At 38.3% G+C, this 18224-nt stretch overlaps 1 long non-coding RNA gene across 1 annotated transcript; it reads right to left on the bottom strand.

Annotated features, from left to right (window-relative positions):
• Positions 1 to 845: 845 nt before the first annotated feature.
• On the bottom strand, positions 846 to 17195 carry LOC142143008 (uncharacterized). The gene is made up of 3 exons (XR_012689460.1): positions 17131 to 17195; positions 1425 to 1676; positions 846 to 950 (listed from the first exon to the last, which is right to left on the bottom strand). It is a non-coding gene; the product is annotated as an uncharacterized LOC142143008 (long non-coding RNA).
• Positions 17196 to 18224: the final 1029 nt, after the last annotated feature.

The following is an 18224-nucleotide window of genomic DNA, read 5'->3' as shown; positions in this document are numbered from 1 at the left end:
AAGTCCATTGTGACATTAAAATTTTACCAATTTCTCTGAGTGCCTCTTTTGTATACATACAGTATATTTATTAAATATATACACACTTATTTGCTATAGTTTTGTACTAGGTAAAATTTCCTGGAATTAATGTGGAAACCAAGGCATACCCCACTCAACGTTATATAGCGCTCACTTATCAGCACAAGCATGTTTTCTATATTTCGAAGGGAGAACACTATTTTATGGCTATTTGCAGTTAATAAGTCATAAGGGGCCTGAATCATTAAGCCATGTATCCCGAGCGCAGCGTTCACGCTAAAATGCTCAAACCTGTTAGCTGCAATCAGCCAAAGTCACCAGGACACAGATTGTCACATACGCAGCATATTGTCTGCTGGTGCAACTGTTGCTACTGTACATGCACGCAACCCTATGGTGTGCATGCGCGTGTATAACTACAATACTGGTCCGCATGGTACTTTTCTGCTCTACTTGTGGTAGTGAATGCTATGCACTTAAATGCTATAGGAACAAGCGTTCATTCATGTATTACTGACTACCCTTGTTTGTTATCTACCAAACAGTGCAGTGTTGGTTGTGTAGTGGTGGTTGTGAATCCCAAAGTGTCAACATGCCCATTGCCCTGGCACCCATGAATCAGTGCTTGTTGTCACTACAATTGGCAAACCGTACTTAAAACAATCTTAATACCCATTTTTAAACCAAATGAAACACACACACACACAAGGTTTTCTAACTAAATAAACAACTTTAATATCAAAACAATAACAATAACAATTTTAATAACAATAAAACGTAATAAAAGTTATCCATTTTTTTAGACAATTTATTTTGGTTTTTTAGCATTTTTTTTTTTAAAAAAAAAATTTGTATTTTTTTCTTGTTTTTTATTTCATGTAGTAGCCTTTGACTAGGCTGTCTTGTCACACTCATTAATTCTTCATCTGCTGCAAAAAAAAGAAACAAGTTTTTTTTTGAAAATGCTCTCTTAATACATTGATATGTTTAAATGCTAGGTCTATGGGTGTATGCATTTTGTAAGCTCATTAGAGTGCACAAATGGTATGTCCCGAAAAAAATGGGCAAAAGTTTTGTCTTATGCTGAACACAGTAATAAGAAATATATATACATGTGAGTGTTTGACAGCATTCTTATTTTCATTGCAAATTTTGCCAATAGGCTGCTAAGCAGTTTCTCACCTTCCAGACTGCAATTTTCAAGACAGCCACTGCTGTACCAGCCAGCTGCACAAAAGACAAGAAATGGGGGGGGGCAGATTGCCTATTGGCCGTACTTAGGATGCCCTCTGGTGTGACCAAGGGCAGGAAAAACTGTTTCTCATGGGAATGTCTTTCTGCTAGAAAACAAAATTGTCAAAACTCCACTACATTACAGTAACCCAGTACTTGCTTTCTTTCACCTGCACCTGCGGCTGCTCAGATTGCTCTGGTGGGATCCTGAACAGGACTAGGGAGGTAGAGAAACTGCTCCTGTCTTCCAGGGCCCCCACTGCCTCCTCCTCCTGGATCCTCCTCCTGTGTCACCTCCACCCCATCAGCTGCTGCTGGCACTGCCTCCTCCTGGTTTACCTCCGCTACCTCCTCTTGGATCACCTCCTCCTCATGTGGCCCTTCCTCATGGCGGTGGTGGGGACGGGGGATGTGCTGGCTTCCTGTTTAAAAATAGGACCTGTTATCTCTTTTTGGATTTATTTTTTGGTCTCAAACAAACACAGATATGCAGATAATGTTAGCTTGCTATGTGCAATATCCAACACCACACATGTTCCATACTCAAGCCAAACATTGCTATATATGTATGTAGCAGCAAACCAAAACACAGAAACAGTAATATAAAAAAATTACAAATTATGGTACCATTAAACTCATTTAAAAATATTAAAAACCAAAACAAACCTTGTTAATTGCTTATAGCCCTTGAAGATTTGTACATGAAAGAATGCAGATGCTATCAGATGCATACGAAATAGCAGCATATAGCGTATGCTGTAATTGGGTTTATTATAGCAGAGATTAATTGGCAGAAAGTATGCAGGTGATTGGGGAGCATACGTCATGATGACATGCCGAGCTGCTGTACTGTTGTGGATGTTGGCGGTTGTCTGACATCCACAACATACTATACACTGAGAACCACGCTGTTACCTAGGTTCACCCATTGGTGACTTGGATGTCAATGCACGGGAACGTTCTCATTCTGAATTAACTATGGCGCCATGCCCCTTTACCTCCATGTTCACACCCCAAAATCGCAGCCCCTAGTAAGTGCCCATTGTGTTTGCAAACATAGAAGATCTGCGTTAGCTAGCAACGAGAGTCCCTGTTGTGAGCAGGCGCACAAGGGATTTGGTACGCACAAAAAACAGAGATCCGTCTCTTAATGACTCAGGCCCAACCTGTTCTTTCTAGAGACTGGATGGCATGATTAGATGATCCAAGCTGAAGAACTCAGAATCTGGTTATAAGAATTGAACATATTTCTGGGTTGGGCACTAAATAACAGGTTACAAATCGCCGGCACCACATACGCTGACATGATGATGTCAAAGGTGTTGTGACGAAATGAGTTTGATAACCCTGTGAGCATGTCTCATTTCTCACAATGGGGATTATAGTACTTTTTATAGCCCATGCTGTTTGTTCCCCAGCTCACCAGACTACAACTGCATTGTCCAATAACATGTGGCTAAGGGGACATTGTAGTTCAGTGTACATATGTATATTGTGTATTGTATATTGATAACTTGAAGTTGCTATTCATTGTCTTTCAAAGTGAAGCCAGGGGGATTATGGGTAGGGATCAGGCTGCCATGTGCCTGAGTAGGAAAACTAATTAGTGTCCATTGTTCTCACCAGGCTAGTCCAGAGAGGCCATCTAACAGGGGAGGTTCTCTGAAAGGACAGCTCATCTTCACTCCCCTGTCCAACCCCCCCCCCCCCAGTCCAGCACTGACCAATGGTTAAGTAGAATAGACGCAGGGGTTTGCCTAGGGAGGGGAAAGACTGTGAAAATTAGACCTGTGATATATAAGGAACAACTCCAGGGGGGAGGGTGTTCATGCTTGGATTTGATTCAGGAAGGTGCAAGATGGAGTTTTGAATTGTCGTTTTCTAACTCGAGTCTATATATGCAGCTGAGAGGGATCCATGGGTCATGAAGTCTGGACAGCAGGTGACTATATCTCCTTAAGTTATTGGGGTAAGGGACAGATGATGTGGTAAATCTGCCTGGCATTTATTTACTGTGTGCACATAATATTCTAGTGTTGTTTGTATGACAATAAATATACTGTTGTATTTTTACAACTGCATTTTGCCTGAGTGACCATACGAATCCTAGAAGGTACTGGGTAGCACTGGGCCAGATATACCCGGTATCTTCACAGGTGTGATTGGCGACTTCCTCATATTCACGACTACTTGAAAAAGTGACCTTTAAGATTTTAGACTGATTAATATCCTGGCACACATAGAATGAGTAAGTGGTGTACCACGGCAGATTTCTTACATGGTATAAATACTCTGGGCACTTTCAAACATGTATAGTCTGACCACAAGTTAAAATAATACATTCTAAAGTTATGTGCTTACTAAAAAAAAAATATTGATGCCTAGATTATATTAGCAGCATGCGAGAATCTACTTATAAATTAGAAATTGACTGAAAGAAAGCACATAGCAACCAATTTAGTGAATGGTTATCTTTTATTTAGATACATTACTAATATTAACCATATATGTGTTCAAGAAATCTCTTTATACGTTAAATGTAAACTTAACCATAGCTGGGTAGTAAAGACTGATTGTCAATATTCCAAAATGCATCACACATACCTATGAAGCTGAAAGAAGCAGAATACTCTAGAAACCAAGGCCCAATCAGCACCTTCCAATTTGTTTTTACCCCTAACCCCTCCTCAAATGTATATATTATAAAACAAATATATATATATATATATATATATATATATATATATATATATGTATACACATATATGTATATATATATTTATATATATATATAGTGACAGATATATACAGATATTGTGACAAAATTACTGAGCAAGTGGAGAATGACAGACGTATATGTCCCAGGCTGTCTGTCTTATATGCTCTCAAACCCCAGGGAGATTAAGTGTGGGAAAAAACTTCCCAAGGAGCGTGTTCAACTATAGGAAGAACTGGTATAAGGGTCCCTGGGGTATAAATGGAGAAAGAAAGGTGGACTCCATTTCAATCAGCTAGCAAGTGCTGGCAATCATGAGTCGCACTTGCAAGGTGTGACATAAAGCTGCTAGGCAGTCTCTCAGGGGAAGAAGTTGGATGCCTCCTGAGAGACTCTGCAAATAGTGACCAATTACCTCTATATTTTGTGTGTGGAAGACAAGGTCCTTCAAAGGAGAGAGGGTTTTCCTATGTGCTTAGTTAGTGCTGGACAGGCAAGGCGTCTATTTTGAAGTTTTCTTTGTTTTCCTCTGTTTAATAAACAGTTGTACCTAAACCTTGGACTATTTTGACTACTCTGCTGCTGAACACTACCATCTATCTTCCGCTAACCCGGCTACTATATACAATATATATATATATATATATATATATATATATATATATATATATATATATGTATATATATATTGCATTTGTGTTAATGTAGAGTAAACATTTTTCTTGAAATTTAAACCTAAATGTTTAAAAATTTTAAAAAAAACGTTATTGTAGAGGGAAGGACACACTATGCTGGCTTTTTTTTGTTTTTAAGAGTAGTACAACCCCCCCCCTTCCCCCCAACAAAAACAAAAAAACAATTAGCCCCACTTTTGTATTGGTTGCACTAATAAGTTATGCTAAATGAATAGATTATATTTTGATTTCAATCAAGACTAGTTATTTTATTGTGTAATGCTTTGGTAGGCTCTTTGTTAGATAATTAATATGTAGCTCCATTGGTATAACTTTGTTTATTGTAGAAGTTACATTTTTGATTCAGCTTATCTACGAATTTTTTTAAAAAATATGACTCCACTCTACAGCCACATTACACATAAAATCATTGTTAGCTACACCAGTGGTTCCCAAACTGGGTGCCGCGGCTCCCTAGGGTGCCGTGGCAGTATCATTGGGGTGCCGCAGCTAGGGCCGGTGGTTAGCAATGTGGTAATAACTTGGTAATTATTTTGGCTTGTGGGTGCTTTGAAAAAATTATGGAGACCCTAAGGGTGCCTCGAACTGAGAAAGTTTGGGATCCACTGAGCTACACTGTATAGACAGCTCTGCACAGACTCCCATATTTTTTATTTAGATATTTTTCTATTTTATGTTACTTCGCTTCGTCGTGCTTCACTGTTGTATAAGATGGCTTTTGCTGTAGATCATACCCATACCTGCTTAGTGCAATCAGATGGTTCTAGGGACATCAAGCAACTGTTACCTTACTGCACCTCCAGCCTTCCAGCCTGTTCCCTACCCCAGGCTCCTTTCATCTGCCCTTTCCCAGCTCCCTGCCATCTTTCTTCCTGTCTTGCTACCTGGGATGTGTAAATATAGAACTTGTTATTACTGCACTGTACACGACACAATAAATATATTCCTATTTGCTGTACTACACGTTAAGTGTTTCTCAATACTGTATACTATGTTTTGCATGGTATCTAAATACACTCAATGTTGTACATCTGTCCTTATTTACAAAGAACCAGAACCTACAGTACAATATTCTAACATATTACTTACCTCTGCTTTACAGTGTGTATTGCATTCTTTAATAATGCAATGCCAGACATGATGTATTTTATTAATTGCTAATTAGCCATCCTTTTACCATGGCTTTTAGCTGCAGGCAACATGAGCTCGCTTTACTAAACACCATATCGAATGAAAATGAAGCAGAAGCCTAACACATAATTAAACTGTTTTTCTAAATAGCCGGAATTTAGACTGATACACCAACACTACAAGCCATCTATTTTTGACATATTCAGCCCTGTTATTTATATCCAACAGAATTCTAATTTCCTGTTTTTGCATCTGTAATTTTTTTTTGTGTGTGTGCCGAAGCCTTTGCTAGAAAATGAAAGCAGTTTATAATTGATTAGAGCTGGTATACTTTGCAATTTCCTGCTAATCTCTTTCATTGTGCTTTCTATAAATTGATAGCATGGAAAAAATCCCAGTTAAAATCAATCTGCAAAGTGCTAGTGTTTCAGTTGTATTAAATACAAAATTTCACACGCTATAGCTTTTGTCATGTTCATATCCTTCCTCTTATTCTTCACGCACTGGAAAAATCAATATGGTCTCTGTGTTTTGTATGCTCAAGTTGCATGAAGTATTTTACTTTAATTTGTCGTGGAAAAAAAAAATCAGTAATTAATGTCGTCAGATGTGACTTACATAGATATTTTCATTACATGTGAGATAGTTGAATGTTTGTTATAGAGTCTCTGCAAAAACATTACAATTCAGCAAATGTTTCATGAGATGTTTCAGGAAATATTTGAGCTTCTATGTTTTTAGCAGATAAAAAAAATGAATTAATAAAGATAAGCGAACTGATCCTTCGAAAAGAGAGCCATGAACCCAATATTGTGAATCTTGCAAATTAAGATTGATATTTACAGGTAAGGCATTACATTGACAGGTAAGGCCTTTTGGCAACCCTTTTATAGGCCTTTGCCTGCACTCTATCTGTATCATATTTGGCAAGGCCCATGCAGTATTTACTCAGGCACAAGACCCATGGGTCTCATTAGTGGTATTGTAGGTCCTTTATTTCATTTATATCTGAGGTGCATTTATTCAGGCTTAGTAGCCTGTAAGTCATATATTTACTAGGCTCAGAGCCTAGGAAAAAGGGACACTTTAAATCAGACATAGCCTGTGGCTAATATGCTTTAGGCACTAGGCCTGTTGGGACAAATTAGGCATTAGGTCTGCCATCGGGTAAGAGGTTAGCCCCTGTTTATTGAGAGTCCACACTCAATGTAGTACCTATATTGTGGGTCCCCTATTTCTAAGCCAATAGTGCCGATGCCCATTTTGTAGTGGTCACTTATAGACCTGTTATTCCCCCTGTGTATTGTGTCCTTGAATTCATTAGTCAGGCCCCCATCAAAGGTAGGCTCTTGAGGGGCTTACCGGTATAAGATACATTAGTCAGGCGCCCATTAAAGGGTGTCCAGACTAATAGATCTTATCGTCTTTATTTGGCTGTATTACAGTAGTAAATTACCTAGTGTTAGACGTTAATTTCGTGCAGCATATCGGTCACATAGAGTTTTATAGGACCAGGGCCAGGCTTTGCTGCTGTTGTTGTAGTAAACATTGAGTGGTTAGTTAACACTAGAGTGAGTGGTAAATACTAGCCAGCGTAGACAGCTCTGTAGGAGGGTTGTTATGTGTTTCGCCCCTTTCCTAGACATTGGAGGTCTCAGACAACTATCAAGAGGAGATGGTGCCCATGCGATAAGTGTCCCCCATTCCGCTTTTCTCTTAGTTATGCCCTCACCAATGGTGAGTAAGATAGTCAGGTGGGAGTCTTCCCTATTACTAATATTTGCAGCCCCATGTCCAGGCCCAGATCAAAATTGAGGTGTCGGCAACAGGAGTAGAGTGCATTTTCTCCACTTCTTGCCATCACCTTGGACAGTCTCTCTTTTCTACCACATAGTACCCCCGAGTAGTTGTTGCTGTCTTTCCTCTAGACCAATGCAGTGCATGAAGAACTGTTGCTGAAGGTGTGGTGTGATTGTCAGGTGGAACGGTGGAGAACAGGTATGTCCCTTTACACACATTATATTATCCAATTAGTGAGAGAAAATTTGCATAAAAATTTACTGAGATAAAAGAAAGAGAGACAAAATTTAAATACTTGTCCTTTCAGTTTAGGATTTCCTGCGACTACATACATTTTATTCTTAAAATATATATATAATACTTACATGAGACTTATTAGGATTAATTAGAATTAGCCTTAAACTACTCTTATGTCACTTGCAGTATTTAATAGTTAATCATTGCTAACACATGGAAGTTTGCTAGATTTACTTATTCTTTTTCTCCATTTTATGTATGTACTTTATTTAAATACTACTAGATTATGCTCTCATGTAATGATAAAACTGAAATGTTTTGATCTATTCTCTACATTTCCCTTCACGTTTAGCCTTCCAATCCTGTTATATGATAAATGAACAAGTCTATTCTTCTGCCTTTCTTCCCACCCATCATCACTCTTCTCCTTCTAGCAATTGTCCTCTGACTCAGTCCGTGCCTCTGTGAAGGTGACCTACTAAAGTGACTGTGTGTCAATTTCTTCTATATATGATCAACAAGGAGTACAGTCATTTATTAAAATATAGAGTTTTCCTATTAAATTTGATGTCGGCCTTTTGCAATTTTTTCAACTATCTTTTTTGTTATGCAAACTTTCATGGCTGGAGAGCATTGCAAATTATAGTCTACTTGCTTTTTATTCAAGCCGATGGTTGTCTGACTGGCTTTATAAAATCAATAAATGCATTTACTCTGATTTGTAAGCAACCTGTAGCTCTAAAACTGTTATAGACCTATAAGTCCCAAAATGGCTTATTACTTGTAATGTGGAAGAGTATACTGGGACTTTTAGTTGCACAAGAGCATAGAGCCACAGGTTATTTATAAATAACTTAAAGGTTAACCTTATATACTTTGCGCTGTCCTTATATATACTGTATGCAGGGAAAATAATGCAATTTAAAACTCTATTTCAGGGAACATTTTTGTAATCATAAAACAGCTAAGGATACACTGGCTCAAATGGTTTAATCTATTGAAGAACCAAATGCCCTTTTTTTCAATGCTATATTTTAGCTGAAAGACTTGGCTATTGAGCAGGTTCTTCCATCTGTAATAGACAGGAATAGACAGAATCTGGTACTTACAAGAGAATCCTGAGAGACACAGTCAATCCCAGATATCTTAATGTACAGTATAATTGCCCTTCACTATTTTACTAGAGGAAATATAGGATACCAATATAAATAATGTAATATATTGATTTTATTGCATTGGTAGTTGTATCTACTGTGTTTGACTTTTTTTCCAGGCTCACAGTGATTAAGCTGACATTGTCATGAAGCCAACATCAGGTTCAATTGTGTTGTTAAGGATTGACCTATTCTTTGTAATAAATAGTATTTGCATGCATGCCTTGAAACCCTTCCTTGTTTAGTTTTGCTACTGCTCTTATATGATATGTTTCTAAATTGTAACAAGCTGAAATTACTCCTACCTCAGTGCAGAATAGTGCAAAACCAAACCCCATAGCAATACTTGAGAAGGGGCCTGGCTATGCCTCTGTTATCTCCCAGGCCCCTTCTGAGCATGCATGGTCCGTCAGATGCGCCAATGTGCTTGTGCCACCCAGAAGTGGACTTACGTCTTTCCAGAGCAGAGAGGTGTCCTTGGACAGTTTCGCGCCCCTGTAGATATTGGCGGAACTACCTTCTATACAGGAGGTGCAGTGAGGGCCTCGGAGAGGGAGGCGACACTCACCTCCGGACCCCCTGCTCCCACTATAGTTTCGCCACCATTCCTACATATAAAAATAATATAAGAGAATTCCAGGAAACAGACTTGCTGCCCATACAGACGTTCTGCAAAATAAAAGCTGATGATGTCCAAAAAAAGTAAAAAGAAAAATAAATGCAAAAACTATGTAAGAATAGAAGAGACAATGGGATTAGCATACATTTTTGCTACAGCTAATTTGATTAATAAAATCAGAGAGGTATCATGAGTAAATATGCAGTAATTACATATACAGCATTGGATTGCCTATAATTAAATCACTAATCAAATATTCTTTCATTCTAACACGTCTTGGTTTACATTTATCACATAAATATATGGAGCATCAGGTTCAAACCAATATACTACATACTGTACTGCATTTAAATATATAATCATTTGAGTCAAATAATCTTGATTAAAAGAGCTCATAACACTAGTTTTGCATGTTTCCTGCAATTTTTTATGTCTTCTATTTTCTATAGACAGAAACTGCAGTATGTGCACCAAAAATGCTGCATGATCAATTTGACAATTAAAATTGCAATAGTCTCAGGGGAGCTTTTGTACCAACTACAGGAATACTGCTGCAAATGCCATTGTAACATTATATCAGTGTATTTGCAGACCATGTGCCTACTTGTATATTACTGTGCATGAATTTGAGAAATTGCGAGATTATTGGATGGGTAGGTTGGAAAACTTCCTACATCAAACTAGCAAAATCATGAGAGTCTCAAGCAATGTATACCGCTAAAATTTGAGGTAGTTGAAGTAGCTGATTGGACAGGCCAGGTCTACATTTTCATTCCATGACAATTCCATTCAAGGCTGTGAGCCCTGGAGTAACATTGGACTACAGGTGCCAGAAGGGACCAGGTGGCTCTCATTCTGCTAGCTGGAATATGTAGTTTATTGGGTTTCTTACAAAATGAAAAAAAAAATAGCATTTGCTTTGTTTAAAGCTATGTTTAACTGGCAACCCAATTAATCAGGAAGGATTTTAGAGCACTGCAGTTACCGAGGTCATCTTACATTCAGAGTACTGTGCCCCAGTCGCATTTCTGGTAGAAAACACTGACAGCCACTTGAGCTACTGAGTCAAAAACTTCCACTAGATTTTTCTGACATAATCTCCCAAGAGTAACTCCATGGTGTCTTGGACCTTGTAACATGTTTAAATTTAGATAGTCAACACCTCTTTTGTTAAGTACTTTTAGCACCCATAGGTCTATATTCTTTCTTACAACCTTTTCTGTGAAGTGGAAGTGCATTTGCCATTCTCCAACCATCTGGAAATATTGCTGTCAGAAGTGATTGGTTAACAAGTTTGGTTATTTATGGTGCCAGCACTACTATTGGATGTGTACAGTCTGAAGCCATTGACCAACATCATCATCAATTTATATAGCGCCGCTAATTCCGCAGCGCTGTACAGAGAAGTCACTCGCATCAGTCCCTGCCCCATTGGAGCTTACAGACTAAATTCCCTAGCACGCACACACACAAACAGACACACAGACTAAGGACAGCTTTTTAATAGTGGCCAACTAGCCTACCAGTATGTTTTTGGAGTGTGGGAGGAAACCGGAGCACCTGGAGGGAAATGCATGCAACCATGGGGAGAACATAGAAACTCTACACAGATAAGACCATGGTCGGGTTTTGAACTCATAACCCCATTGCTGTGAGGCAGAAGTGCTAACCACTAAGCCACCATGCTTCCTCTTCTGAAGTAAATATATTTGTGTCTACAGTACAGTAGAGTATAATTTTCCCCTGTGTATTTGAACTTTCAATGGTAAATTCAGAGCAAAATTAATTCAGCAGTCTGCAATAGCTTTGTCTGCTTCAAAATATCCAGTGCTTTTAGTATTTAGCACTAAAACACTTGGTTTTATTTTCCATAATGTGTCTAAATAATATTTTGTCACTTTTTTGATGCAATCTCTTCTTTTGTTTGCACTTCAGCACATTTGATTGTTTGTTTCTTTTACACTAGCTTTATATGATTATCCATTCTCCTTTGATTGGATCTATTTCTCATATGCAGTTTTCTTATCACTTGTAACAACTGCAGCTCCTTTAAAGAATTATTGTCTTTCTCTTTTGCTTTTATTAACATATTGGGCACAACATTTTGCATTCATTCGATTATTCCTGCACCTATCAATTCCCACCCTGTAAACGATTCACATAAACTATTTCTTATTTGACTAAAGTCAATCTTTTATAAATTTTAAATCATTTGTCGCCTGTATAGTAAACCACCCTGACAGTCGCTAAATCCCAAGTATCTTCTTATAAACACTTTTGATACTGAGTTTCCATTTGTAAAAACTACAGGAGCAGAGAGAGTAGTATATAGAGTATATATATTCGTTTTACCTAAAGAACATTAAACTGATCACGTTGACTCATTGAGCAGTGTTCTATTCTTGGTGGCATTAGAAGCCTCATCCTTTCTCAACTTTTACTGCATGTAAACTGTCAGCAAAGGGCAGATCAATCGGATCAGTCAGGGGGAAGAGGAAGGGGGAGAAGTCTTCAGATTGCATAGTCCTGACTTCTATGAATGATGAATGTTAATGGCTTATTTATTTTCTTTGAGCCTCCGCTGCCATTTCCAAAGATTCATTCACAATAGACCCACTGCAGCTTTATAGTTTATAGACCTATTTTCTAAAGCCTGGCTGAAGACAATGAATAGTATTGTCTGTGGGGAAAACCAAAGGAAAGAACATAATTTACATTAGCCTAGACAATGCTCGTGACTGTAGTCAGCTGCCATGTATTACATTGATAGGCTTAAAATAAGTATGTGCATATAATAATGAATCAAGGCCTAGAATAGACTTTGTTATTCCATGTAAAAGAGGTGTATTATAAGCATACAACCTGGTTCATCTACCTAAAGTTTAATGCTTGACAACCTCAACTGATGTGAATGTAGACAAATCTCCATAAAAACATTTTGTATAATTACTTAAGGCAGCAACACAAGAGGTTACAATTTTGTTGGTTTGTAAGGGGACTTAAAAATTGTATTTATTAGGCTAGGGATCAACCAGCGATGGTATCCCGCAATAGGGTTGCATGTAATGAAAGAACATTATAACATGCAGTGTGTAGTTTCCCGATGGACCGGATATAATTTTGCATGGCTTTCATTTATTAAGCATAGTGTATGTTTCAGCTTGGTACAATGGTTGGAAGAGAATGTCATAGCCATACCAATGGAGGACCATTGGTTACAGAAGAGATGAGGCTGCATGTGATAGTGGTGGTGTGTGTCATAGTTACAGGGTCCTATTGTTAGTGTAGTTCAGCCCTTGCCATTTTCACTTCTACTCTGCACCATAATAAAACGTACACAGATGATTTCTTTTATTAATGTCTAGTTTACAACTGTAGTGACTCAAAGGATCTCTTTGATTTATTTACCTGTCTTATTTACCAGTTATTGATCCCGCACCAGTGTCCCTGACCAAAGTCTAGTGATTTAGGGCAAGTTTTTAAAATTTGGCTTCTACATGACATGCAAATGTTGTGACTGCATTGCTTCAAAAGAATATATTTACCTAAAGTCTTCCATTACATTATGCCAAAATAGCACCACCTACAGGTGAAACACAGCTGTGTAGAGCCTCTGTGAGCCAACCAGAAACTGTTAAAATTATATGGTTAACTCCTAAATATTAATATAAATAAGAAATATACATTGCAAAAAAAAAAGATTTTGTGTTTAGATACTAACTAATTTTGTATGTACGTTTATAATATATATTTACACATTATTTCTCTATTTTTTTATTATTTTGTTATTCATTAGAAGCAGAACACTAGCTCTGATTTTTTCAACTTTATTTTTTACTTAACATCTAAACAGCAAACTTGTGTGTGTGTTCTTGATGTGTCTACAGCCAGTGATGTTTGGTAGATAAAGTGGTACAAAATCTCCTTTACAAGATGAGTATTCTGTCAAGGAGACTGCAAAAAAGAATTGTAAACTCTGCCTGATATCAAAAGTTGCTCCTTACATACTGCCATACTTTGGAATAAATTACTGACTTTGATGAATAAACTGCCTTATTACTTACATGCACAACATAATTTATTGCATTTCGTTACCTGTTTACAAATCTTGCTTTAAAAGAAAAAAACAGGTAATCAGTGGGATTTTTATTAACATTGCGTTAATATAAACTTTATATTATAAAATAATGTGATCAATGTATCTTATGATATTACATGCATATCTGTGCAGGAACATTCTATACACTGGTAATACTATCTCTGCAGATGATTCCAAGTGGATTTAAAATAGCCAGTAAGGCACATTTACCAACCGCAAACACTGCAGATCCGCACATTTATTTATGTGTGTAAGTGCTCCTGCTGTCCATCTAGCACATACTTCACGGTCTTTGGAAACACCCCCATAAAGTGTGCTTAAATTTACAAGTTGGTGGATGCTTCAGAAAATGCAGACATGTAACTAGAAAGTGCAAAATGTCTCTCATTATAAGTAGAGGGACTAGACCTAATCTATAGGACCGCTGAGGGGCTGGAAATTTCAAGTCCTGTTGTGGAGGGAAGACAGCTGTGTGTCCTCCTGCAAAGCTGGGATCGCTTTAATAAATAATTAGCTCGGTTTTTGAAACATTGAGTTTGAGGGGGAGAGAGGACATCCAAGATGAAATGGCAGAAAGACCATACTTGCCTACCTTTGCCAAGCTGTATCCGGGAGAGGGGCGTGTCTAGAGAAAGGGAGGGGCAGGGCACGTTGAATTGCGTCATTTTGGCGCCGCCTCTGCCGTTTTGTCATGGGGTGGGGCCAAAATGACGCAATTCACCGCGAATCGTGTCATTTTAGCCACGCAATTGCGGGATGCGGGAGATTTGCCAGCACTCCCGGGAGTCCGTGAGACCAACCCGAATTTTGGGACATTCCGGGAGAGTTGGCAAGTATGCGAAAGACATACAGTAATGCGGGCCAACACAGATGGTGAGAGATATCTGAGTTTATCAGCATGGCAGGAATAGATATGAAGTGAACAAGGATAGAACTGTGACACAAAGGCCAATGAAGTGAAAGCTGTGCAGGAGATAATAAAATCGGTGCATTTGTGTGACACAAACAGCACTTGCATTTTCAGACTGCAGTTTTGTACAGTCCTAATTGAACCCTAGTATGCCATGCAGATAAACTCAGAAAGTAATATGATGGATATGAAATGGCCTTTATATTAACCGCTAACCTAGGTACTGGTCTGATATTTTAGTAGGAGTATGCAATGTATTATTGATATTTATAATATGGCCTCTTCATTACTTTCTGTCATTTTGACAACAAAAAAACAAATCTTGCTTGAAGTGCTGAATGATCTACCCATCAGTATGCATGAAATAAATGACTACTATATGTAATCCTACAAATCTCAGTTAGCGTGTATTAATGTGCACACTTCTAGGTAACAACTTAGTGTAGAAATATATTTTCCTTCAGTCCTGGTAGGCAGTTTTAAATAGGGGCAGCACGGTGGCTTAGTGATTAGCACTTCTGTCTCACAGCACTGGGGTCATGAGTTTGATTACCGAACATAGCGTTAGATGTGTGGAGTTTGTATGTTCTCCCCGTGTTTGCGTGGGCTTCCTCCGAGTGCTCCCGTTTCCTTCCACACTCCAAAAACATAGTGTTAATTGGCTGCTATTAAAAAATTGACCTTAGTCTCTCTCTCTCTCTCTCTCTCTGTTTATGTGTATGTTAGGTAAGATAGTGCGTAAGCTCCAATGGAGCAGGAACTGATGTGAGTGAGTTCTCTGTACAGCGCTGCGGAATTAGTGGCGCTATATAAATAGCTGCTGATGATACCTACCAACTTTTTACTCCTTCCCCCCCAGGAGAACCTGGAGAGGAGGTGAAGTGTGAGAAGAGAGGGAGGCGGGGCCCAGTCAATCTGTCAAAATTATGCGATTCACACAAATCACGGCATAGAGGTTCCCACCCTGCTCACTTTACTAGGAAGTGGACAGGATGCAGGAGAGTGGCCTCCTCTCCCGGGAGTGCGGTAGACCCTTACGGAATTCGGGAGTCTCTCAGACATTCCGGGAAAGTGGGCAAGTATCGTTTTACTATCCGATTACTTTATGGATTATGACATCAGGCATATATGAAAACTGGTGCACAGGTAAGTGTGCAGTAAATATGATCAATGATTAGATTCTGTATTTTTTCTAGTAACCTTAGGAAAATGAAAGCAAACATTTCATTGGTTGAAGAACTTTTTATGTGCAGTTACTTATGCACTTATATTTATAAATGTTTACTTCACTGCCTATGGATATTAATAATGATCTTAGTTCATTTCTGCATACAGAGACGTAAGTACATAATTTTTAACCAAACACATGCCAAAAATAACTAAATTACATTTTATCTGTCCATATTCCTGGCATAACTTTTTTAAAGAAACTGCCTTTTATTAAAATGGTAAATGGTAATGATGACATCTGATAAGGTTAAGATCATAAGTACCTGTGAAGGTAATTTACCAACCACAAAATATTTGTATGTGCAGCATATTTAGTTTTCAGCAAATGCAACCTTTTGACTGTTTCATGTACACCATGATACATGCCGTCTTTGTGCTTTGTGAACTGCCCATGTGCAAGGACTATGGACCTATTTGTGTGACTATGAACCTGACTGTGAGTACAAATGCCAGAAACAGATACATGTCATTTCAAAGTCCTTTTACGTATAATGTTAGGACCATTTGATTAGAACATTTCCATTATTATGCAAAAACACTGTTTGGGCCTCATTTAAGTTTTAAATAAGTTATCTGACTAAGGGGTCATCATTACGTCTTTCACATTCATTCTTTCATTGCTTTTATTCCATTGGTAGAACTGTACTTCCATATGAGCTCTTCTGCATATAATGAGCATTCATTGGGGAAAAGATGTCCTGTTGCAAGCAAAATCTGATGGCGAATAAATGTCCCCTCTGAGGCAACGTAACAATCAGTATATTTTTGGAGGAAAACAGAGACTCCCTGACCATCTGCTAACCTGCAAACCCCCTCCCAAAATATACATTCTCTGCATTTTAAATATTTCTTTGGGCAGCACAAAATTTCCATCTCATTTGTGCATGTTGGTGCATTATAAGATACTTTTCTGACCCTAAGCTACATTTATCTGGCAATGCTCCATTTCTACAATGAGAAGACGCAAACATATGCCCAGTCATTGCCATCTGTAAACACTTATTCTTACAAACTCTATATACAGGGCCTGATTAAGGGTCATAGCCGCCCTAGGCTAATACACCGGTTGCCGCCCCCTACCTTGCCGCTCCCCAACCCAAATTCCACCACCAATGTGTGTGTAATTACATATATATATATATATATATATATATATATATAAAAAAAAAAATATATATATATATATATATATATATATATATATATATATATATATATATATATATAAACTGTAAAATATTAATTAATACATAAAACACACTTCATTCTGCACTTCATCTCTTACCTGATCTTGCAGAGTAGACTACCTGATGTTGTCTCTTGCTTGTTCTTAGAGCGTTGTCAGTTGGCTTCTGGAAACTTGGAGTCCTGTATTTAAAATGTGCAAAAATTATTTTATAGTGCAAAATTTTAACAATCCCTGAATGATTCAAGCACAACATTCCATATGACCATATAAAACAATCCCCTAGTACAGACATGGACAATAAAATATATGAAAATTATTTACAATCAAATACTAGTAGCTACCAGCCCTGACTGTCTAGCATTTAGAATTCTAGTAACCGCCACACAATACAGAGATCATGCCCCCCACAAGCTATTTCATCAGCTCCCCCCGCCAGCCACTACATCCCCCCCAGCCATTTTATCAACCCCCACCAGAAGGTTTATGACTCCCCCAGTCATTTCATTAACCCCTCCCAGTCACTTCATTAACCACTCCCAGTCAATACATTAATCCCCCAGTCACTTCATTAACCGCCTAGCCACTTATTTAACCCCCCTCCCCCAAACATCAAGCAGTTAACAATTATCCCTCCTTCTTCCCCCTTATATTTAACAAATAGAACTTAACTTGAAGTTTTCTGCTCTCCAACACTTCTGTCTTCTTGACAGACAGCTAACAGCACATCCCATGCTGTTAGCTGCCCTCTCAGTGCAGATCAGGCTCTGTTACTAGTGTGTTCATGTGATCATCTCACATGACCACACTAAGCTTAACACTGCAGCTGCATTGACAGGGCAGCTAACAGCATCGGATGTGCTGTTAGCTACATGTATCAGTGTGATTAGATACACTGACAGTTGGGACTGCCCCCTTGAGACCAGGGGTGGCCCGATCACTAAGAAGGCAGCAGCAGACATTTTAGGTAGGATTTTTTTTTTTTCTTTTTAAATGCTTGTCAATTGTGCTGGCGCTGCGCCCCCTAGAGACCCAGCGACACAGGCTGCAGCTTGATCAGCCTAATGGTTGATATGACAAATATGCCTGACCTGATGACTTGTAAATGGCCCTTGCTATATCTTTTTCCAGAAAGCCATCTATGAAATAAATGTTCAATATTCCATATGTGTTTACTGTCAACACATTTATGA

Source organism: Mixophyes fleayi, chromosome 3 (genome assembly GCF_038048845.1).
Source record: "Mixophyes fleayi isolate aMixFle1 chromosome 3, aMixFle1.hap1, whole genome shotgun sequence".
Taxonomy (NCBI): domain Eukaryota; kingdom Metazoa; phylum Chordata; class Amphibia; order Anura; family Limnodynastidae; genus Mixophyes; species Mixophyes fleayi.
This window is presented reverse-complemented; position numbering and strand designations above follow the sequence as displayed.